The sequence below is a fragment of the Magallana gigas genome, chromosome 9, assembly GCF_963853765.1.
Source record: "Magallana gigas chromosome 9, xbMagGiga1.1, whole genome shotgun sequence".
Lineage (NCBI taxonomy): Eukaryota > Metazoa > Mollusca > Bivalvia > Ostreida > Ostreidae > Magallana > Magallana gigas.
The window spans coordinates 14878735-14904874 of NC_088861.1; the positions used below are offsets into that span (position 1 = coordinate 14878735).

Sequence of the window (26140 nt, forward strand, 5' to 3'; positions counted from 1 at the left end):
TCTTTTTTTCCAGGGACAGCTTTTTTATTTCTAGAGATATTGAAGCAATGTTTTCTTTATGTGATTGACCATTAAAAGTTATGGTACCAAATGACCCTTTGGTTGATCACTCCCAGAACTTACAAAGTGATTGCCCTTTGTGTACGAAGTGATTGTTATCGCTACTCCTCTGAAACCATAAGAGATAGAGACTTGAAACTTTTACTAACGTCTGTAGTTCACTTAGACGCTCTTTCAATCTATTCATACCGAAAGGTTCCGAGACCCCCTTCTATCAGTTATTGCCCCTGAAAGTATTTCAATTTCCATAAAATCACTTCTAACTTTTTTACTATTTGTCATAGAGACTTTGGACCACTTGCGATGGGAGCGTCTTCCTTGGCCGATCAAAATGACGTAAAGGTCAAAAGTCAAGGTCATCTGTAAATATGTGTATTCATGAGTTTTCGCATCTCTTTTGTTTAGGGTGATATAGAGAAATTTTATCAAGGATGTAGTAGGACGTCTTAAGACATTTCAAAATGTAGCCCTTCAGCTCCCATCTTGTAATAGTTAGCGAGTTATTGCCCCTTTTGTACGAAACGCTTGTTATCGCTACTCCTCTGAAACCATAACAGGTACAGACTTGAAACTTTGACCAATGTCTTCAGCACACTTAGAAGTTTCTTCAATCTATTGATCCCAAAAGGGTCCAACGTGCCCTTCTGGCAGTAATTCCCCTTTGAATTTCATTGATTTCACAAACACATTAGAAATAACCCCCCCCCCCCTTTTTCTGTTAAATGTGTGACCTTGACCTTTGACCTTGACCTTTGACCTTAACCCTTGACATCTTAGGACTGGTGTGTTATAAGTATCCGCAACATCTATAATATCAGATTCATTTATATGTACAAAAAGCTCTTTTAAACACGAATTCACACTCCCACCCCTTATATTTTTAGGTTTGACCTTGACCTTCGACCTTGACCTTTGACCTGACCATGACCTTTGACCTTGACCTTAAAGGACTGATGCGTTACAAGTATATTTTACATATACATTTCAGATTCATTTATATGTGCAATAAGCTCTTTAAAACCACCCCCCCCCCTTATTTTTAGGTTTGACCTTGACCCTTGACCTTGACCTTTGACCTGACCTTTGACCTCTTAGAACTAATGAGTACTAAGTGTATGCAACATATATATCAGGTTCAGTTATATGAACAATTTGCCCCCCCCCCTTTCTTTTATACCAGGATTGATTTCTTATATGAACATGACCCTCGATATTTGAACTTGAAATTTGATATTCCTTTTTAAAATAAAACCTTAAAAAAGTGTTACAACTGTTTGTCAGAATTTTTTAAAAAGGTGAAACACTGCCTGCCATTTGACTCCAGACCGCGTTTTAGACTACGCCTCCAAATAAAAATTCCAGCTCCAGTAAAACTCTGTAGAACTTGGCGAAAATTCATGGGACTGTTCCTCACACCTGAATCTAATTGCCTGCCAAATTTCAAACGAAATGAACCCTATTGAAGAAAGTTATCCACCTCAGCGGCATCGAACCATGGTCCCGAGAAACGAGATTTCAACGCTTCGATATTTGTATCTAATAAATTCATGCTCAAATTTCACTGAAAATCTTTGTTTACATTTCTATCGGCAACCTGTGACGACTTGTGTTGAAGTGCAACGAAAGATAACTCTTCCTTCCCAGACCCCGATTTTAGATGAATTAAATTTACATTTTCTTTCAGTTTGTTTATTTCCCGACTTGGCTGAAATACATGACTGGCCTTAATTCAGTTCCGATTTTCCGTACTTGTAATCCACGAATGCATGACAGTTAGTAGATTTATAAGCACGTGCATTTCAAATCACAGGGAGAATTCGCATCAGCTGAGCAAAAGTGACGTTCCCACACCTTCAAATACCCGCCGGCGACCAGAGTTTGACCTGACCTGTTGATTTCTTAGTCAACGCTATCCGGCCACATTGTTTACAAGCAGCACTGATTTTTATGAATAAACTGGTGAACAAATACTGCCCTCCCAACCAATCGCTAAGCCCCTATCTATTCTAAAGGTTCCTCAGCGTTGGGTATCAATTTTAGATGGACAGAAGAACGCTTTGTCTCTTCTTTCTATCCTCATCCAAATTCACTACACAACTCAACAAGTTTTACCTTCCATCAGATAACAAGCGAAATAGCGTAGTGGCAACACTCTCGCCTAGGAATCTAAGGGTACTCGGATCGATACCACTGTGCGGAACCCATTTTTTTTTTTACTTTTTTTTCTTCGTAAATTGATTTTTCTCTAATTACTCAATAATTATCAACATTTTCGGGAATTTTTTTGAATCATTATGGAAGGTGGAAAGGCCTCTAATTGTTCCGTGAACAATTAGTCTACTAGTTATTATTATTTTTCTTTTCTATTTTCCACGGGAAAACTTTTTTATTTCAAGAGATATTGAAACAAATTTTTCTTTATGTGATTGAACATTAAAAGTTATGGTACCAAATGACCCTGTGTCTAATGACCCCAAGAACTTAAAAAGTTATTGCCCTTGTATACGAAAAGCTTGTTATCGCTACTCCTCTGAAACCATAAGAGATAGAGACTTGAAACTTTTACTAACGTCTGTAGTTCACTTAGACGCTCTTTCAATCTATTCATACCGAAAGGTTCCGAGACCCCCTTCTATCAGTTATTGCCCCTGAAAGTATTTCAATTTCCATAAAATCACTTCTAACTTTTTTACTATTTGTCATAGAGACTTTGGACCACTTGCGATGGGAGCGTCTTCCTTGGCCGATCAAAATGACGTAAAGGTCAAAGGTCAAGGTCATCTGTAAATATGTGTATTCATGAGTTTTCGCATCTCTTTTGTTTAGGGTGATATAGAGAAATTTGATCAAGGATGTAGTAGGACGTCTTAAGACATTTCAAAATGTAGCCCTTCAGCTCCCATCTTGTAATAGCTAGCGAGTTATTGCCCCTTTTGTACGAAACGCTTGTTATCGCTACTCCTCTGAAACCATAACAGGTAGAGACTTGAAACTTTGACCAATGTCTTCAGCACACTTAGAAGTTTCTTCAATCTATTGATCCCAAAAGGGTCCAACGTGCCCTTCTGGCAGTAATTCCCCTTTGAATTTCATTGATTTCACAAACACATTAGAAATAACCCCCCCCCCCCCTCTTTTTTCTGTTAAATGTGTGACCTTGACCTTTGACCTTGACCTTTGACCTTAACCCTTGACATCTTAGGACTGGTGTGTTATAAGTATCCGCAACATCTATAATATCAGATTCATTTATATGTACAAAAAGCTCTTTTAAACACGAATTCACACTCCCACCCCTTATATTTTTAGGTTTGACCTTGACCTTCGACCTTGACCTTTGACCTGACCATGACCTTTGACCTTGACCTTAAAGGACTGATGCGTTACAAGTATATTTTACATATACATTTCAGATTCATTTATATGTGCAATAAGCTCTTTAAAACCACCACACACACCCCCCCCCCCCTTATTTTTAGGTTTGACATTGACCCTTGACCTTGACCTTTGACCTGACCTTGACCTTTGACCTCTTAGAACTAATGAGTAATAAGTGTATGCAACATATATACCAGGTTCAGTTATATGAACAATTTGCCCCCCCACCCCCTTTCTTTTATACAAGGATTGATTTCTTATATGAACATGACCCTCGTTATTTGAACTTGAAATTTGATATTCCTTTTTAAAATAAAACCTTAAAAAAGTGTTACAACTGTTTGTCAGAATTTTTTAAAAAGGTGAAACACTGCCTGCCATTTGACTCCAGACCGCGTTTTAGACTACGCCTCCAAATAAAAATTCCAGCTCCAGTAAAACTCTGTAGAACTTGGCGAAAATTCATGGGACTGTTCCTCACACCTGAATCTAATTGCCTGCCAAATTTCAAACGAAATGAACCCTATTGAAGAAAGTTATCCACCTCAGCGGCATCGAACCATGGTCCCGAGAAACGAAATTTCAACGCTTCGATATTTGTATCTAATAAATTCATGCTCAAATTTCACTGAAAATCTTTGTTTACATTTCTATCGGCAACCTGTGACGACTTGTGTTGAAGTGCAACGAAAGATAACTCTTCCTTCCCAGACCCCGATTTTAGATGAATTTAATTTACATTTTCTTTCAGTTTGTTTATTTCTCGACTTGGCTGAAATACATGACTGGCCTTAATTCAGTTCCGATTTTCCGTACTTGTAATCCACGAATGCATGACAGTTAATAGATTTATAAGCACGTGCATTTCAAATCACAGGGAGAATTCGCATCAGCTGAGCAAAAGTGACGTTCCCACACCTTCAAATACCCGCCGGCGACCAGAGTTTGACCTGGCCTGTTGATTTCTTAGTCAACGCTATCCGGCCACATTGTTTACAAGCAGCACTGATTTTTATGAATAAACTGGTGAACAAATACTGCCCTCCCAACCAATCGCTAAGCCCCTATCTATTCTAAAGGTTCCTCAGCGTTGGGTATCAATTTTAGATGGACAGAAGAACGCTTCGTCTCTTCTTTCTATCATCATCCAAATTCACTACACATCTCAACAAGTTTTACCTCCGATCATATAACAAGCGAAATAGCGTATTGGCAACACTCTCGCCTAGGAATCCAAGGGTACTCGGATCGATACCACTGTGCGGAACCGATTTTTTTTTTTTACTTTTTTTTTCTTCGTAAATTGATTTTTCTCTAATTACTCAATAATTATCAACATTTTCGGGAATTTTTTTGAATCATTATGGAAGGTGGAAAGGCCTCTAATTGTTCCGTGAACAATTAGTCTACTAGTGTAGAAACTAGCCTTACTTTTATTAGGTCTTTCCACCTTTCAGGTGAAAGACCTTTTGTTTTTCTTATGTTTTTTATTAGGTCTTTCCACCTTTCAGGTGAAAGACCTCTTGATTTCTTTATGTTTTTTATTCTTCTTTTTTTCTATTTAGCTCGGGGTGACTTTTTTATTATTAGAGTTATCCAAACAATTTAAACTTTATGTAATTGCTCATTAAAAGTTATGGTACCAATTGACCCTGTGTCAAAGAACTCCCAGAACTTACAGAGTTATTGCCCTTTGAGAAGAAAATGCTTGTTATCGCTACTCCTCTGAAACCATAAAAGATAGAGATTTGGAACTTTTACCAATGTCTTCATTACAGTTAGAGGTTTCTTCAATCTATTCATACCAAAAAGATCTGAGGCCCCCTTGTAGTAGTTATTGCCCCTGAAAGTATTTCAATTTTCATAAAATCACTTCCAACTTCTTTATTATTTATCATAGAGACTTCGGACCACTTGGGATGGAAGCGTCTACCTTGGCCGAACAAAATGACATAAAGGTCAAAGGTCAAGGTCATTTGAGAAGCTGTTAATTAATAAGTTTTTATATTTCTTTTGTTAAGGGTGGTAGAGAAAAACTTTTTGATGGATTTAGTAGGACATCTTAAGACAATTTAAAATATAGCCCCTTGGCTCATACTTTTGAATAATTACAGAGTTATAGCCCCTATTGTACGAAATGCTTGTTATCGCTACTCCACTGAAACCATAAGAGATAGAGACTTGGAACTTTTACCAATGTATTCAGTACACTTGGAGGGTTCTTCAATCTATTCATACCGAAAGGATCTATGGCCCCTTTCTAGTAGTTATTGCCCCTGAAAGTTTTTAAATTTCTATAAAATCATTTCCAACTTTTTTATTATTAGTCGTACAGACTGCGGACCACTTGGAATAGAAGCATCTACCTTGGCCGAACAAAATGATATAAAGGTCAAAGGTCAACGTCATTTGGAAGTCCGTTAATTAATGAATTTTCATACCATTTGAATTACAGAATTATAGCAAGGGTTTCAATAGCTTGCTGGATTGCGCAATAAGGTATTCAATTGGGTCAGCCAGGTATCACATCAAGTCCTGTGGTTACTCAAGTGGAACTTGCCATTCATTTTGTTCAAAGACAGCTAGCCTCTAGAGCACTCTCTTCTATTGTTAGTTAAATCTATTTCTATAGTATTGGCTTGATAATAATATAATAAAAAATCTCTTTAAAAACCATTTATCAATTAATAGCTTCGTGGTTTTCCCATTTTATAGTACAACATGTATCATAGGTATAATAATTTTTTGTATACCTTATTGAGCAATCTAGCAATTCATTTAAAAAATTAGGTGGAAAGACCTCTAATTGTTCGAGAACAATTAGCCTACTAGTTGTTTTTTATGTTTGAAATAAGATTGCTTCAATAGAATAAATTATTTTTTCTGCGTTACTTCATAAAAAAAGTGTTCAACGATTAAGTTTGCAATTTTTTTTTTTGCTTAACCTTGACCTTTGACCTTTATGTCATTTTCATCGGACAAGGTAGACGCTTCAATACCAAGTGGTCCGATGTATCTATGATTATTGATTCAAAAGTTTTTTGTGTTTTTTATTGAATGTTCGAAACTTTCAGGGGCAATAACTGCTAGAAAGGGACTTTGGACCCTGTCGGTAAGAATAGACTGAAGAACCGTCTCAATATACTGAATACTTTAGTAAAAGTTTCAAGCATCTATTTCCAACGGTTAATTAGGAGTAGCGATAACAAGCATTTTGTACAATAGGGGCAATAACTCTATAATTGTTACATGGTAAGGGTCAAAGGGTTATATTTTGAAATGTCTTAAGATGTCCTACTACATCCATGAAAAAGTTTTTCTCTACCATCCTAAACAAAAGAGATCTAAAAACTCATTAATTAAGAGATTTCCAAATGACCTTGACCTTTGACCTTTATATCATTTGGTTCATCTAAGGTAGACGCTTCCATCCCAAGTGGTCGGAAGTCTCTATGATAAATAATAAAAAAGTTGGAAGGGATTTTATGGAAATTCAAATACTTTCAGGGGCAATAACTACTAGAATGGGGCCTCAGATCCTTTCGGTGTTAGTAGATTGAAGAACCCTCTAAGTGTACTGAAGACATTGGTAAAAGTTCCAAGTCTCTATCTCTAATGGTTTCAGAGGAGTAGCGATAACAAGCTTTTCGTACACAAGGGCAATAACTTTGTAAGTTCTGGGAGTTATCGAGCAAAGGGTCATTTGGTACCATAACTTTTAATGGCCAATAACATAAAGAAAAAATTGTTTCAATATCTCTTGAAATAAAAAAGCTGTCCCTGGAAAAAAAGAGAAGAAAAAAAATAAGAATAATAATAAAAAACATAAGAAAAACAAAAGGTCTTTCACCTGAAAGGTGGAAAGACCTAATAAAAAACATAAGAAATACAAAAGGTCTTTCACCTGAAAGGTGGAAAGACCTAATAAAAACAAACTAGGGAAAACCGTCGAGGAGATTCGAGAAGAAAACCGAATACAGGATGACGAAGACAGAATAGGAAAAGGCAAATGTCCACATATGAGAAAAATCACGGAAATCACCTAATATCGACTTAATTTCGACACAGTTAATGACAAAAAGATGTTTGATTTTCATGTCAATACGGAATAGATGCTTGGAAGTGCAATTATAGGATATATAACCTTGTTAAAACAAATTTCTAGAAGGTTAATAATCGTCTTTCGCAAAAGTAATTTCACAGCATTAAAATAAGTTATTTTATAAACCTACATATTTGTGCTATATAGCAAACGAATAAACCGAGGAAATTAAAGGAACACGATTCTTTTTCGTCACCGTTTCCATACGACACATATGTTCAATATGCGTTTTGCACAAAAACATCAAATAAAATAAATTAAAAGCGTAAATCGAGGCTTTCTGTTTGTACATTTATAAACTACAACCGATATTTAAAAAGACAAATTGAATGTCAATTTAAAAGCTGAAGGGTCCCACTTCATTACTACTTGTAGGTATGGCATATTTGTATTGGGCATATGTCATCCTGAAGGAAACGGTTGTCCCTTTTAAAACGTTGAGATTGCCAGACACATCTGCTGTTCCTGTTACTCTTTTCTCGATACTAGAACTAAAAACGCTGGGGACGTTGGATGTTTGAAGATCAGTTTGCAAGATAAGGGATAAATACTGCCCATCAGCCTACAAGTAAATTAACATACTAAACCGGTATTGGTTTATTGAATGGCATAAGTTATTGGTCGATTTCTAGTTCTTCCTTTGTTAATGTTTCCTTATATAAGTACCGTAGTGCTACTGATTATGCTTATTCTTATCGAAATTTACCTGCTCAATATAATCACTTGAAACAAAATTATTCCTGAAACATCTTTAGGGGAAAGTGTTGATATTTCGGAGAGTGTGGTATTTCGGACAGTCGATAAAAATTCCGTATAACTTTCTTTCTTTGTCGTCTGTTTTAAATTTAAAATAATTGTTTATGTCGATTTATTTACTAAATGGAAAACACCGAATTTAGTGCGCATGCTCAGCTTCACTATGATTGGTAGTCTTAGAGTATCTACCTCCTAACGTTTTGATTTCATCGTGAAAATGATCATTATATTTAAATTAAATATGATTTTATTTATCTAGTTATCACAAAAGCTTTATATTTTATAATTACAACACATGCATAAAGAAAATTCATTTGAATCCAAGAAAAAAACCAAAAGTTTGAGAGAACATTTTTTTTGTGCAGAAGGTTTTTATACGAAAATGACAGAATCCAGCAATTTTTTTAATTTTCAATATACTTTCCTTTTTCTTATCCTTTTATTTATTCTTTACTCTTTTTACATTTCATAGGTTTGTAACATATTCTATAGGCTCTGTGTGACATGTACAAAGTTAACTTTTGAGAGAGTAATAGACGTTAAGTTTACAATCATGCAAATATATCTGAAAATGTCTGAATTTTTTAAACCAAATTTTTCCGGATTTTTACCTTTAAAGCCTTTTATTTAAATTTGACATTACTGACCCTAATGGTTTATTATGTCAAAATAATACTAAATACATATCTAGGCAAACTCGATAAATCTTATAAAATTCTTGATATTCAAAAAGTTTTTATTCCAAATCAAAATGTACCTATTATAAAAATTGTCCATTTTAAGTGCAAGAAGGTTTTAAAAAAGTTTATGCAGCTTCGTGAATATTTTTTTCGTTATCACTCTATTTAGTGTGACCATTGTGCTTAATTAAAAACTATATTTGAAGAAATAAGTTTGCTTAATCAAAAATACTGACAACAAATCCTAATTAGGGTGAAATTGCATTTTAGGTGCAAGAAGGTCAAATGAAATGGACCAGAGGGATGAATACTGACCCCCCCCCCCCCCCCCCCCCCCAATTATCTTTGTTTTTTTTAGATATGTTGTCTACAGATTTCAATGAAACACTTCTCAAAAAAAATCTTAATACAACAACATTGAGGAGTTGGATATCTTAAATAAATGACCTTCACCTTCTGTGCTGTGAATGACGCCTACTTCGTAACTACTATCATCTTGACCGGCAAACTCAATTTCCAATGAAGGTAAGTGTTTATGATTATATTTAATAGCAGCACTGTAAATACTGTAACGAGATTAAGTAAATATATTTTTGTTTTTCAAGTTTCATAAAGTAAGTCATCATACATATTAAAAATCCACGGAAATTATGTTGTGCGAATTTAGAACACCACTTCTATTCTACCCACTAATCTTTCAAACTATTTAGACCTTGAAACAAACTAATTATATATAATTAACAAGAAAGAAAATGAACTAACAAAAAAATCAACTATATGCCATACTGCATTTTATATATTTGATCATTAGCGGTGTCTAACTTTAACTGTGAAATGATTCTCAAATCAGCAAAATCGCTGAAAAGAGTATGAAAGATATCATAGCATAATTCGTATTAAGTCAAGTAAGTCAAACATGATTTTCTGAAATGTAATAAAAAGCCCCCACCGTGTTTTTCGATTGCGATAAGTGGATTCGCTTTTGTTACGGGGTTGCTCTGATTGAATTCGCCCAGAGTAGTCTATTAGTAGATACCGATTGTCGGGCGCTCATTTTATCATTAACGATGAGCAGTGTAACTAAAACATGGGGACGGACAACTCCGAAATGGACATTGTTCCGGCGTTGCGCACCAATTACCATTCACACAATCGACCAAACTTTTCTATTAACTAAGGGGTGTTTAATTCTTAATAAAAGTATGAAAAAAAAATGAAATATTTTTAGATAGTTTTTGAGATATTTGATCTTAAAAGTTTTAACCCTATGGGGTTTTAGTTTGAAAAAAAAATGCCCTAAAGAAAACCCCACATTTTTCTTAAATAACAGTTTAGGGTTTTTAATCCCACAAAATGAATGTTATGGGAATTATCCCAAACATGTGGAAATGGGGTATTGTATCCCATTTGTATATAGCATAAAATTAACATAATATTTAACCTATCTTTTAAAATACTGGTACTCACAGAGCAGACAGTATGAGATGTTGTTAGCCAAACCAATCCAAGCACATAAATCAGATTCTCAATGATTAGTTACTCGAGACTGATTTATTCATGTTTGCATTAGTTTAATTACTCTAGATGTTCTTTTGCATTGAATAATAATCCACAGATGTTGGTATTATCTTCCAAAATGCCTCTTGTTTTCAAATAACAATTTTCAGCATCAGAGGTAGCACTGTCATTCTTTAATGTACCTAAAAATATGTTATGAAGACTATGTAAATTATGTATAGAAGCCATACCCAATTAAACCAACATAAGTATTGCCCTGCTTATTGTACACCTCTTTAAAAACTGACAGGTCTTAAAAATTGACCAATACTGAACTGTATTTAAATAAAACAGTTTTAATACTACTGCATGTACCTACATAATATGATCATTAATTAAGGCATAAATTAACGGTATATGCGATCACTAAGATTACATGTAATGTTTAAACTTTTGTTAAATATCATAGCATATTAAAACAGTCTTAACTCTATGGTCTCACTTATTCGAAAAAATTCTGTCCTAGAATAAATCTCGGATTTTTATCGTTATCTATATTTTTTTTTCATTTGGATGTTAGTAAAAAACATATAGATGTGTTTAAGATGCAACTGATTTGCTATTAGAGGAATTACCTTTAAAAATGGACGGAAGAAACACAAACATAGCAACACTAGCCTACCCAGTGATGTAGTTGAAGACCGGATGTCGTAATTTATAGTTACAGACAAATCGGGAGACAAACATCTTGAAAAAGATAAGTCGATCTTTCAAGAACTTATAAGTACGATACCGTTAAATGAACTCGAAATTCCTGGGAGTTATTCAACATTCTGAGCACTGTAAAACTGACACATTTCACAGGAAACATTTAAGTTACCTGAATAACTGTGTAGATAGGCATTTCACAGATACTTGCGATAGTGAATCATGTCCTAACGTTCCATAACTTAATACATAGTCGCAATAATTTTATGAATACATGGGGTTAAATTTTAAAAATTTATATAATTCAATATTATACATTGTAACAAGTGTATTTCGTTTATATAATTAACAAGACATACCTGTTTCATTCAATAGAGATATCTCGATTTATGTGATTTAAATAACATTATTATTTACAAATAATGCATTTATCAATAATATGGCGAGTATAAAAACACACCATGGGTCTATGACCTGGAAACATTGTATAAGGAGTCATGACCTTTATTATAGATGCTTAATTCTTGGCTTCATTTACAGATGCCTGCTTCAGCAAAATATCATTGTAGGTGGATGAAGTATTTAATTTTGGATAAAACCTAAAACGAACTTGCTTTGGTAAAGTGGATATTTGAGTTTGATGTTATTTTTAGAATCTACACACAGCTTAAACGTTTTTTTTTTTTCTTTTATCACGTATTTAAAATCATTCAATAAAAATTTAATGGTACATGTTAATTTAAGATATTGTTAAAATAATTGCTTTTGAAGTCGATTTAGCACTTATTAAAAGGAGTTTGAAGCCATTATGTATGAAGCCATAGGTGTCAACTTCTCATTCGTCTTCATATTAAATGAAAGTGTTTTATTACGTGTTTATTACCAAATTGAAACGTTTGTCATGTGATAATTTTGCCTAAAATTTCTTATTGTTCCACAATAAATAAATTGAATAAACTGAGTGTTTAGCTCATTACATAAGTTTAATTAGCTATTCGGTCATTGTGCATTCTATATCCTTTGAAATTTGTCGTATTTTTTTTTTTGCAATATCCCTTATTTAAATCTATATTTGTTATGATCATCTCAATATCACTTATTCAAAAAATCAAAATTTCACCACCTTATTATCTTGTTTTGTTTTCACCAAAGAAACGCTTTCAGAATATAAATACATAGCATGCTTTAAAATAATTTGAAAGTCTCAAACTTTTACTCCTTTAATAAGAAAATTGGTGGATTTGTTGGTTTTTTTTTTATAAAATCAGAAAAAAAATTAGGAGTATTGGGCAATGATGTAAAATAGTATGGCATGAAATATGCCAAATTTATTTTTATGCCAAAACTGAAGTGCCATGGAAGAGTGAGCATCCTCTGCTGACCGGTCACACCACACATCTATTTGGGAAAACGGAAAACACCGTAGACAATTGAGTAATTAAAATTGTATAAAAAAAAGTATGAAAAACGACAGTCCGCATGCAACCCAGTGGAAAAATGTATTTTCTGGCAATGTCGTTGAATCGACCTTAGAACTTAAGAAATCAAGACCTAAAACGTGACTGTCGATAGTCCTGTTTTATCAGCTTGTTTGTCAGTATCTTGCCTAACCATGTAAACTGTTCATATGTAGAGCATGCCATTGCGTATGGAATTTTGAGAGACAAAAACTTCATATGGAGGTGGTGAAGATACTTGCTACATACATGTAAGTAAGGAAAGTTAACAAAATAAAAATTGAAGTCATCACGTTTATCAGTTTTGCTGTTACGTTACCATCAGGGTACCTTTCCAGTCAAGTATCCAAATATGAAATAGGTGGCGCAGACTCTGTAGTACATTTTATATCAAGTTCACTGAGATAAATAAAGTCGACGTAAGTAGAGAAGTAAGGATTTTTAATTTATAATATGTCGTCGATATACCTGAATGTTGAGTTGAAGGCCGCAACAAGTGATTTAATTTTTTTCAATAAACGCGTTTCGTGATAATTATGCCTTATATGAAGATAAAAATTATGTCTGCTAACAATGGGGTGCAGTTGGTACCCATGGAGGACCTTATTTCCAAATTTTACACAGATGTTTTCTACATAATACTTACAGAAAAATATCTGACACCTATAAAAAGTTCTACACAATGACCTGATAAATGATAAATATAATGATGGTTCTTTCCAGCAGCATTTTTCAGATAACTGATGCATCATGTTCTTGTGTTCCACTAATCAGCGTAAACTTTAACATATTTCAACTGGCAACAGTTATTATTTAGAACTATTATTAACAAGTATTGAAACTTGTGGAAGGCGATATGTTATTTTATATTCAAAAAAAAAAACATCGTTTGTTCAAAACTACATCTTTTTTTTGTTTTAGTGAAAGTTTTCTAAAAAAGGAATATTCTTTTACCATTTCATTTAATTTGAACAACTGTTATTTCAAAACTACGCTTTATAAAACGCACATCTTTTTTTCATATTAAGTTTCCTGATAAAAAACTATTGTTTTAAAACCGCATTCAATTAGAAGAAATGTCTTAATGGAGATGTAATGAAGAAAGTTAACTAAATTATAAGCGCAAGTCTTTTATCAAGGAAAAGCTTATAGGAAAAAAACCTTAAAGGGACTTGGACACGATTTGACTGAAAATGTTTACATTTTGTTTTTCCATTTTTAATGTTTATACTGATAAAAAATAATATAAAAGGTTATATTGCTATGTCAAAATTTAAATTTCAAATTTCAATTTATAATCAAGGTGCAGAGTTCATAATTCTTTGATTGTTAACAAAGCTCGAATATTGTCATTTTTTACATATGTGTTGTATTGTTGTTCGTTTCAATCAAATCTATCTTTCTTTTGTTGATAAAAGCATTAAAGAAGATATTGAATTAGTTTAAATAGTTTTTACTTGTTATTTTGTCTAAGAAATGGTAATTCTCTACATTACATTTTTGTAAACAACTATAAGACTTGTTTACATAACAATCAATTTTTACGTCTGTATCTCGCTTGTAACTTGACTTTAACATTCAATATTATGGTTAATCATAAAAAATGCACCAGTAAACTATTTTATACATAAAAATGAAAAATAAATTCTTTGATCTCAAATTGTGTTCAAGTACTTTTAAAACATAACAATGTCATTGCAGAAATAATGGAAACCCCATACAAAACAAGACTTGAAACTCGCTTAAAAAATCAATTTAAAAAAATTAAAATTTACAATGATCTAAAATATAAACTGTTTATTATTGGAATTGGTTTTTTTTTACAGAAAGCAAACAATACAATTCAATAAAAGTTTTTCAAAATTACACACCAATCATGATAAATGTTGTTTTAAAGTTAAACTATTAACTTTTTTTTTATTAGATCACATAATTATATGGATATAGTACCAGTGCTTAGACATTAATGTTTGCATATATTGGATCTCTATTGATTACAAGATTCACCAGGGGAGATTGACTATCATGTTGTCCATCGCAGGTCCTCAAATACGTGCAGGCATATGTTAATGAGAAAACAATAGCGATGACTCCGAGAATGATAACAGCCGTTCTCAAATTATAGAAGTTGATCATTGATAAAAGCCCCCTATCTTCAAATAAAAAAAATTAATATAGTTTTAAAATAGTCGAACAGTTTAATATACTTTTGATAGTAATACTGTTTCTTATAGAAAGGTTGAATTATTCAGGCTAAGATAATTATTTATTTATAGTGAGAATTTGTTTCAACATGTATTGAAACTTCATTAAAATGTTTTTTAAAACTAATTTATTACTTTTTGAGAAAAACACACTTATTATACTAGTACTTATATTTACACCAGAAATCTTGCATTAAAATGTTTCTTACCTTCAAAATTAGAGATTCTGCATCCAGTCAAGTTGTTCCACATATGTTGGGAACAAGTACAGTTTAGATGGCAGTAAATTCCATGGTCCTCAAACAAACAGGGTTTATCACACTCAAATTTGCTATTGTCTTTATAACAAAACAAAACAAATATTACAGGTAAAGTAGGAAAAGAAGGCTTTGTCACAACAAAATAAAAATAAAAGTATTGATATTTTAATGCATAAAATATATAATCTACGAGAGATAAGAATTGATTATATACATATATAATGTTAAATATAAATAGTTTCTTTCCCAACATTGTCAACTAACAGCGTAGCGCAGTGGTTTTGAGGTCTCTCTATTAATCAAAATTTTAACCTTTCCCAAAAATTTTAACAAGTATGTTTTGGTTAAAATCTGTGAAATTTAGAATCTCTAAAACGGTGAAATTATTTTGATTATTATGTACTTTACTCCTTATTAATATCGATAGGTGTCCCATACCACCTTGATGGCCCACCCGATAAAACCATGAATCAACGTTCGCATATCTTGACGTATGTCTGTGTGACCTACTACACATGAACTCACAACATGTATAAATATTCAATGTTAAAACCATTAATCAATCAATTATTTGTCTTTTGTGTTTGTCTGCTACAATATATTTTTTTTCTTAGTAGAAATCATGGTTATTAAAGATATAATTTCACTTTATCATGTTGTATTTATAAATCCAATGCGTTTTTAATTTTTTTTGTTTTTGCACTAACACTGTAATTGAGTAGAAATATTCATATATCTTACTTTCGATTTCAGAAATGTTACATCCATCTATGTGATCACAAAAGTCGGAAGTACATTTACAGAACGACTGACATTCCTTGCCATAATTTGGGAATCTACATTGTTGTTTACAGTCATTTCCCATGTAGCCGATTGGGCAGCCAGATTAAATAACAGACAAATAATCAGACGAGTGTAAACGTATACGGAAAATTTACGCAAAACACACTTTCATTAATTGGCTACGTTTATTATACAATGAACTTATTCAGTTATTTTTTTTACTTATATTTTGATTTTTCTGGAAACTGTCTTACAAATAAAGCTTAACATTCTAGTAGTTTCTTTATTCATTTTCTTAACATTAAGCTTTTTTCTTTACTTTTCGATGTACGGAAAGGTGATGTCACGATAACTCGAGACGACACTGGAATTGTGAATAAAGTCACCGAACTCTCTACAAAACGGTAGCATAAAGGAGTTTGATTTAAAAAAATATATTTAAAGTTATAAAATATATATAAGGCATTTAAAATAACCACAATTTTCAGAAATCAAAAAATGTTGTACATGTAATAATTAACATTTTACATACCCATACAACCAGTTACAGGGCTGCATTGGGACTCCCCACAAATGCATTCCTTCTGACATTTACTACCATAGGTAGGGTAACGACACGGGATGCTGCAATTCTCTCCAATGCGTCCAGGCAAACAAGCTAAAAAATAATAGATAAAAAAGAATTATGGGATAGCAAGATCCGGAATGCGTCGAAACCTTATCTGAAAGAAATACTTACATACGGCATTCGAAGGCTTAGCTGTTACTTGTATTTCTTTCCTAGACATGGAATAAAATTATGTGGAATTCCTTAAATAGAAATGATATGTTTCGATAAAAATAATAATTTTCAGTTATTCACAGCTTTAAACGTTGCGTGTACTTACGTTGATCTTAATTCTACAGACAATCGCAATATTGCAATCATCAGACAAAAAAATGAAATATTCAATGATAAAGAATGCATCACCCTCTAATCTATTCACATTTCCATTTGAGCTTGATTCACGTGACGATTAAACTTAAATTGAGTTTTATATCACAATTTAGAAAACAAGGAACATAATGTTATCAAAAAAGGGGTATTTCCTTGTACTTGTTTTCAAAAATCATTAAAAATTATCTACAATAGCATTCATCGAATGCGTTGTTATACAGTCATTTCATGCATATCTTTTACAATTTTAATGCTATGCTATGGTATGCGATTTTAATGATATGCTATGAGATTTGTATGGTATGCTATGAGATTTGTATGCTATGCTACTGTTAATTGCCTCGACTTATTGTTACATTTATCATACTGTTCAGCTGTTGTTTTTGCTTGTTTTAACTACTTAATTTACAAATTCATAAAAGTTTGATCTAAATGAAATATTTAACAAATATAACATACTCCAATTAGTACTATATGTACCTATTATTGTTAAGTGCTACAAAACGAGTGCATTATGGAATAATTTCACGTTAATTTTGAGTGTTTGATGTAAACAAGGTTTATTTGTTCAATCATTTAAATTGCCATACCAGAACGAATAAAAAAATCATGAAACAACTATTTTCACAAGCATTAAGTGCTTTATAGCTTTGTAATCTTTCCGAAGTTCACACACATCCATGTGATGTCGCTTTGCATCAGTGCATCTGTTACACTGTACGTATATGACTAAACAGGTGGAAATATAAAATTTTGCATAAATAAACAAAACATATACCCCCGACGTTTTTAAACGACTTCAGATTGAAAAGAAAAAGTTTCAATCAAACTCGATCAAAATAAACTCTTGTGAGGATGCATATGTTTTTATTTATTCACATTGAAAGACAATACAGAGTAAAATGTGATTATTGATTTCGATCTGTTTATGTAGTTGTGTTTCGGAAAATGACTTATAATAAGAATGCACTGTAATAAATGAGCATCATTTTTAACCAAAGGCGGTTCTCACTCCCAGTCGCTCTTTTCTTTCTGTAGTTGTTTGACGATATATCGTAAAACTGAACATTCACATGTCGTATGCAACCTTACATTTTAACTTATTATAATCTGTATGCCAAAAGTGCTGTAACCTCAGTAACAGACAGTTTGTTTTCTGAAAACTTCGATTGGATAATTATAAAAAGCGCATTCTAAAGGCTCCATACAACATTGCCTCATTCGTTGTACATGTATTAAGCTGAATTCTATTGTGTGAGGTTAAAACACGTATTGAGCTATGTTGTTCTATAATTACATACATCTTTAAACAAAATCCCATATCTCGTACATTGTACAGATATAAATATGTACAGTTTCTCTGATATCAATGCAGTCTGGACACCATGCATATGCCTAAGCAAGAAACCAAATTAAATGACAGTAAAATGACTAGCAACGTGCTTGTTCCTAGTGTAAAATTCACACAAGGATAATATACAATTTAGGACTTAATCTGTTTTAATTAACCGAATGGCTATCAAGAATATACGTTGTTAGTAATAGGTATAGGAAACCAAACCATACATTTTTTTCCCCTCATGTCCTTAATATCTGTTGTTAAATAGCTTATACTAAAACGGATAATTTTGGTTGTACATTAAATGTGGTTTTTTTTTATTTTAACAAAATCACCAAAGCAATCTCGAGCAAGTCGAAGATTTTGAATCGTGATAAAAATTCTTAAACAGGTACATGTACCAAACATATTGTTAGGAGTTCTATACCTTCATTCAATTCCTGTTAAATAACATATCACAAATGTATATTTACATGTATAAAACATATGCCTACAGTTAAGAAAACTTCATAGTAGTAGATATACGCACCATAAATACCTATCTTATCTTTGTAATCTGACACATTATATTTTAACACGTGATTTTCAATACTTTTTTTCGCAATTACAGATCTTTGGACAATCCTCTTTAAACTGATGACAGGGGGAGATTTAATAACCTTTTGAACATCTTAAACATAAGCATGACAAAGTAATGCAATTCTAAGATTTATCATAAATTGAAATTGCCAGATAATTTATGAAAAACTAGTTTGATATTCGGTATTAAACGTTTGAAATGAAGTAATCACTCACATAGTGATTTTTTTACTTAAAATGTGTTTGTTTGTGCACCTAAATAACATGACTGTTTTTCCCCAGGTAGACACAGCAGTATTGTTCACCTTATCTCACATTTTCTCCTAAGTACCTTTCTGCGCAAACAAGCAAATGAAAACAAAAATTAAGATATGGCCTTTTAAATAAAACCCACAACTGTCCGTATATATTTCGAACATGTATAGCTAAGACATTATTATTCATACATAATTTTTTTTCTTTTAATATCCTGTTATATTAAGCTTTGCATATATATTTTAAAAACTCATTTTATTGACGTTTTTATTATATGATTTGTCTATCAAGGAAATGTGGTGACCTCACGGCTGGTGATGATTTTGAAACCGCGACTATGTTAAGGCTGTCCGAAGCTCATTATATATATCGAAAAATGATACTATTTTAATTATCGAAAAATACTTTTACCGAGCGAGTTTCTTTAAACTTTTATTACATAAATTAACAGTGACACCCAACACTATATTTGATGTATTTTGTGACGTCATATATTTTTCTTAAGCACGTGACGGGTGTATTCTAACACGGTAAATAATCTATAAAAATCGCATCGGCGCAAGTGAATAATGACATTAAATCAAAATTATTTTGATGAAAAAATCCTTCGATAAGTATTGTATTTTGCAGTTCTTGCTGGGGGTTCATATAAATATTTTGTTTATTTGAAATATTGTCAAAACATTTCGCACCGCCATCGAAATTAAGCACACTTTTACATTGTAGGCTCGATTCACACAAAATCAGGTCAATCGGTAGGTTTCCCCCAGCAAGATTCACATTGGTACTTATTTTCTCTCCCGATTTCACGTAAAATATACTTAGATTGTTTTCATCTTTCACTTGTGCCAAGCCGTTTTTTATATACATATACATATCTTCATCATTAGATTACACGTAGCAGGGGGAGTCTCAAAACCATTAGTTTATGAATAGTTATTTACCTATTACGAAGCTTTAAAACTGTTGATTTTTTCATACTCCATATCGGTGATATTGAATTTAGTATCAGTGGTATTTACATCGGAATAAAGCGGTTTTATTATGCACAATCAAATATCACTTATTACGTTACGATATATTCCCTAAGAACAATCGAAAGGAATGCAGATCGTGACGTCAACGTTAACTATGACGTCATATCTTATGAAGTACAGACAAGTGACTTTCTACATATCGCTGTTAAATCAATCGGGCAGCCTTCACATAGCCGCGACAGAGTATAACGTCTGCGAGCCTACATAAATAGAACTTTAATAAACTTTTTTCTCAAGATCATTTGTGGAAGGAATTATCAGCATAGATATCGTATCATTAAACAAATTAGGACCCCCTTTCAACACACAATAACAAGGTACACTTGCATTCATAATGAAGCTTTGATAATGGTCAATGCATTATATATGATGTTTAGATTTTTGTTAAGTCATTACGTGTAGTATACTAAACATTTGAACCACAAATTCTCTGCAGACAAACTTTCTTAGAGGTGTGACATGTAGATCATCATGGTTAATATGCAAGGTACCTCTAAGGTATTTTTGTAGTTTAGTTCTGTAAGACCAAACTAAAATGTTTATATATATTTTTGATATTGTCTATCAAAGTTAATAAGATTTTGTAAAAGCATTCGGAAAGAGTTTAGGGGGAAGGTTGTAACAGTTAATGGAGTTATCTACCTTGCTTCATCATAATTGAGTTATCTTCCTTTTCTTGTTGTTTAGTAATTAATCATTAAATATAGTGTAATTAGGAAGTTGTATGATCAGAAGTATTTTTTCATTTGAAACAAAAGCAGTTTTAGAACTTTTTAATTAACAAATAGACTTGTTAATATTAAAGTAATAACTGGTACATGTAAAATGATTTCGGTATAAATGCCAGATGGTGATGAAATATCAATGTGAATGGGATATTCAAAAACTGGAGCAGGAGTGAGTAACATATTATAACTTTTAAAGCTGTTTTTGTGTTGAAATGCCAACGAGTAGAATTTCTGTCTCCCTTTTGGGATGGGGAATTGGAGGTTGTTTAAAATAAAACATTTTTTACACATAAAACCTATCTTAAAATTTAACAAATAAGGGAAAATTATTTTCTATCAGTCTTACAGCTTTTCAATATCAGGTCATGCAGTCATTTATGACCTTTAAGTTCTTTGCTTAAATTATAGGTTTAATAGTCTTCTTTAAAAGATTTCAGACAGAGAGGTGACCGTCATTACGATATTGTAATTTTTCTACTCCAAAATAAAACTTAGTTAAATGCATTTATGCGACTCCTCGACAAGTTTGTGAATAAGCTATGCTACTCAGGTGACCGGTAAGGCCTATTGGCTTCTTGTTTTCTTATGCAAATAGGAAGTACAAGATTTACAAAATGATTCTTTTTTGTAAATTTATCAGCAAATATACAGGCAAGAACGCCCTCAGGAGGAAATGCGCGATTATAGTGAATGCTGAACAAGATTGTTAATACATGAACACATCATATCCGTAGTTGAAACATAAATTGACATTGCTTATGTTTAAGTAAACCCTTTATTTTTTGTTGCATACATGTAGTAGTTTTTACTTTATTTCAGTTGTACATTATCTGCCACTATTCAATTATGGTTTTTTTTTTCTTTATTTTCGGATTATCTTCAAGTATCCTTCTGTAGCAGTGGCAATTACTTATTCAATGATAGAATGCACACTCATACATTTCATAATCTTGTTTAGCTTTTAAAAAAACACGATGACCTCGAAATAGAGAAAAAAAAAACGACAGCATCGACAATGTCTATTCTTTAAACATGCAGGTCGTTGGAATTTCAGTCTCAAACAATGCAGCCCTCATTGACCATTTTAGTTTAACTTCTTAAAGACCCTGATACTAAAAAAAATCAATATAAGCATCATTTGAGCAATTGGTTTTAATTTTTTTTTCAAAGTACCTCATTGAATTTATTGATGTTATGCTAATCTTAACACCTCATTCAATGCATTTTTTTTATTTTGTCCATAATTTATTTTGATAAAAAACTGTGATAATCGTTCAGTCAATTATTTATATTTGTTCATATTGAGTAATGGTGTACATTTTACTAATCTGCATAGCGACCATATTGTTATCACAATGGCGATTCTCGGTACAATAGAATATATAAATAAAAAAAAATGACAATAAAAAACTCAACCATCTCAAAAATCCATAAAACGAAATATAAATTCAAAGCAGAACAACAATGAATAAACTCTGCTTTTTAAGAATACAAAAATAGGTCTGCTAACAATGGGGAACAATTGGTACCCATGGGAATTCCAACAGATTGTTTGAAGATTTGGTTTCCAAAAAATACATCGATGTTGTCTATCAGAAACCCAAGCAGCTTTTTATTGTCAACTTCAGAGTACTAGTATGTGCAATCAGAATGGGTTTTACCAAAATAGTTTTTTAGATTTCTGATGACAAGGTTAGCATTTTTTACGACTTCCATTTTTATTGAAGAAACAGCTGTCTATGATATCAAAAGGCCTAGATAATATTTTGTCATGGGTAATGGTTGTATATAGCGTTGAAAAATCAAACCTTTTCTATGTATTGATTTTGGTAAGATTTTGTGACCTCAAAGTTTAAAATAATTCTTCAGATTTTTTAGTATCCACATCTGATTCAGACTACTTCTGGAGTATATTGTTGTACAGTACTCATGAAGTTTCTCCTTCACTACCGTAAAACTTTTATTAAGTAGGAAAGAGAGAGGTTTGGTAGTTAGTAAGGACTTTTGTGAAGCTTTGGAATCCAGTACAAATAAGGTTAATCAAATTTATTTTGTTAATTGGGGATATTAAAGATATCCATAACCGATTTATGGTTTTGAAGAATTTCCTGCTTGGAAAGACTGCTAGGGATGTAAGTAGGATTACCATGTGTAAAATCGAAACCTAGTTCTTTGAAAATGCGTATAATATAATGTGCATTACAAACAAAATAAATCATGAAATAAATCGAAAATAAAATCATGAATTAAAAAATAAGTATTTCGGAAGTATTTTCTCCTCATTTGGGGTTTTCATTTACTACATCAGGGATCGGAATGTGCTCGTTTTGTTGAGATGTCGGTTCATTTTGAATCTAAAATATCCAAGCAGGGCGTTGTAGGAATAATGGGTGTTTTAGTGATGAAGGACGCCATTAAGGGATTTAGGAATTGTTTTAAAAATACATGCAATTCATAGGTAAAGCTGTTCCTCATATATTCACAAAGTTGTTATTGCAAACAAATTGTGTCAGTAATCTTGACACAAAGTAAATAGTCTTGTCGGTTTCTTTCTCCTTTTAATTTAGCATTTTTCAAGATTTTTTCAGTAAGCTTTCGGACTTGCAACTAGACATAAATGATTTATATTGAATCAAAATCTCATATTTCTATAAGAATTATCATTATATATTGAATGAGATATATTATGTTATAATTGTATTTTGTTCCAATCTGATTTTTTTTAAAACTTTCTTTATTTCTTCATTCATTTTAGCCAGTATAGTCCCATTTTTAGATAATATAATGGTTGAATAGGGAGGCATTTAAAGTGAATTTAAAGTGTGAATCACTGACTGTCTTGTCAAAACATACACATATAATCTATGCATTGCCCTAACACGTGTTCTCATTAAAATAATGAAAGTTTTCATGTAATCACACAAATTTCATACATAAAATTTATGTTATTTTCATTCGTATGGGAGACAATTTAAAGAAATGAATATGAATGAGAACAGTGTCACGTGGAATTTAGCTCATAAATAAAGTGTACGTGATTTCTACATTCTATTATGGTTATTCTTTATGGCATTAAACTGACTAAATTTGCCAAACTACACATGTAACAAGGAAACACTTTATAAAATTAAATATTAACAAGGTTGTTTGTTTACTTCCCTAACAATATCAACACTTAAAATATAACAAACAATTAACAAAACCTTAAAAATCTGTTCTGTTATTGTACTATTCTTTCTATGTATGGTAACTGTATAATTTCTTATATGTAATGCTTTTTAATGATAAATAGAGTTTGAATTAATAAATTTGTATTTTTACACAAAAGATAACGAATTTAGTTTGCTAAATAATGAATTTTAAAAACCAGTTTAATTGTACGTATTTACTAATTCTCATTGACATGCCCCTTCTCTCTTTAATTGCCCTTATGAAAAAAGGAAATACTAAATATATATGAAAATGACTGTTTTGTAATTTTTTTTACAGATAAACAAGAACTCACACACTTGGGAGGATGTGCGCGATTATAGTGAATAATAAAGAGGATTCTTAATACATAGACACACCATATCCGTTGTTAGAACATAAATTGACATAACTTAAGATTGAGTAAAACCTTTATTTTGTAATGCATAGTATTTTTTTTTTACTTTTTTACATATGAACATTATCTGCCACTATTACTATTAAGTTATGTTCTGTTTGATCTTTATTTTCTGATTATTGTCAAATGTCCTTCTGTTGCAGTTTGCTGTCGAGCGCTCTCATCATCTTGAAGCATATTGTATTCTTGATGTGCCAATTTCAAATTAGAGCAGTTAGTATATTAGATTTTTTATATATACATGTAAATGACTCATTCCAATATTCAAAGCACAATCATACATTTATTTTATCTTGTTTGACTTCAAATAAAACACAATGCCCTCGAAATACTGAAAAAGACGATCGTTAGAATTTCAGTCTCGAACATTGCAGAACTCATTGACAATTTTAGCATAACTTTTGCTTGCTTAGTTGTCTCAAAGACCCTGAAACTCAAAACAATCAATAAAAGCAATATTAACGTGACCGTAAATGTTTCTAAAAGATAGGATTTTTAAAGTATCTCATTGAATTTATTTATGTTAAGCTAATCTAAACAGCTCAAATATGCCTTGTTTTTATATCAAAGCTACTTAATTTTGATGAAAAAACCTGTCCTAATCGTACAGTTAATTCTTGTTTATTTGTCTGGGAATTTCTATTTTGTTATATTCAATGATGTTGTACTTTTTTTTTATTATTCATAGTCTTTGTGGGATAAAAATGACAAATTTGATGAATAAATACTAACTTCACTTTCAAGGATACACTTTTTGAAATTAAAAAAACTGTTATCAAGCTTGACTGTTTACATCCGTGAAATTATCAGCACTTCAAATAAACCAAACAAATCTATCTTATTTGGGGGTATTGTACTAATCTTTCTATGTTTGGTAACGGTATTTTTTATTGCAATGCTTTTAATAATTAATAGAGTTTGAATGAAAAATTTTCATTTGTACACAAAATATATAGCATCATAAAGAAGCTTTACTTTTCTTAATGATGAATCATAAAAACCAGTTTAATTGTAGTTGTTTACTAATCCTAATTGACGAGCTCCTTATCCATTCGTTTCTCTATTTAAATGACTTTTTGTAAACTTATTGGCAAATAAACAATCAGTCACGCACTTCGGAGGAAATGCGCGATTATGGTGACTAATAAAGAGGATTCTTAATACATAGACATACCATATCCGTTGTTCAAACATAAATTAGATTTCCTTATTTCTAAAAGTGGTTTTAGAATATGAATTTGAAAGTATCTCATTATAATCTTTGACGTATAGCTAATCTAAACACATGTAATATTATTGGCAAATATACAAGCATACTCGCACTCCGGAAGAAACTTGCGATCATAGCGAATAATGAAAATGCTTGTTAAAACTTGGACACATCATATCTGTAGTTAAAACATAAGCTAACATTGTTAAGGTTTTAAGTAAACTTTTTTGTGATTCATAGTATTTTTTATAACATATGTGCATTAAATCGGCTACTTATTTGTCAAGTCAGTTATGTCCTTTCTAATCTTTATTTTATCGTCAAATGTCCTTCAGTAACATCTAGACTTTTTCATTCTACATGTCATATTTCACATAAACCGTTTATGCAAATATACACATTCGATTTTTTTTATTTCATTAACTCATTCTATATTATACAATTTCATTTATTCATCATGTTAACCTACAAATAAATAACACTGAAAACACTGGAGATCGAAAAAAGAAGGACGACAGCTAGGGTATGCATGTATATTCCAAAGGCTTATGGGTCGTTGAAAT

At 31.8% G+C, this 26140-nt stretch overlaps 1 long non-coding RNA gene across 1 annotated transcript; it reads right to left on the minus strand.

The window, feature by feature from the left end:
• Window positions 1–14512: 14512 nt before the first annotated feature.
• On the minus strand, window positions 14513–15979 carry LOC105345715 (uncharacterized). The gene is made up of 3 exons (XR_010708983.1): window positions 15844–15979; window positions 15052–15180; window positions 14513–14791 (listed from the first exon to the last, which is right to left on the minus strand). It is a non-coding gene; the product is annotated as an uncharacterized lncRNA (long non-coding RNA).
• Window positions 15980–26140: the final 10161 nt, after the last annotated feature.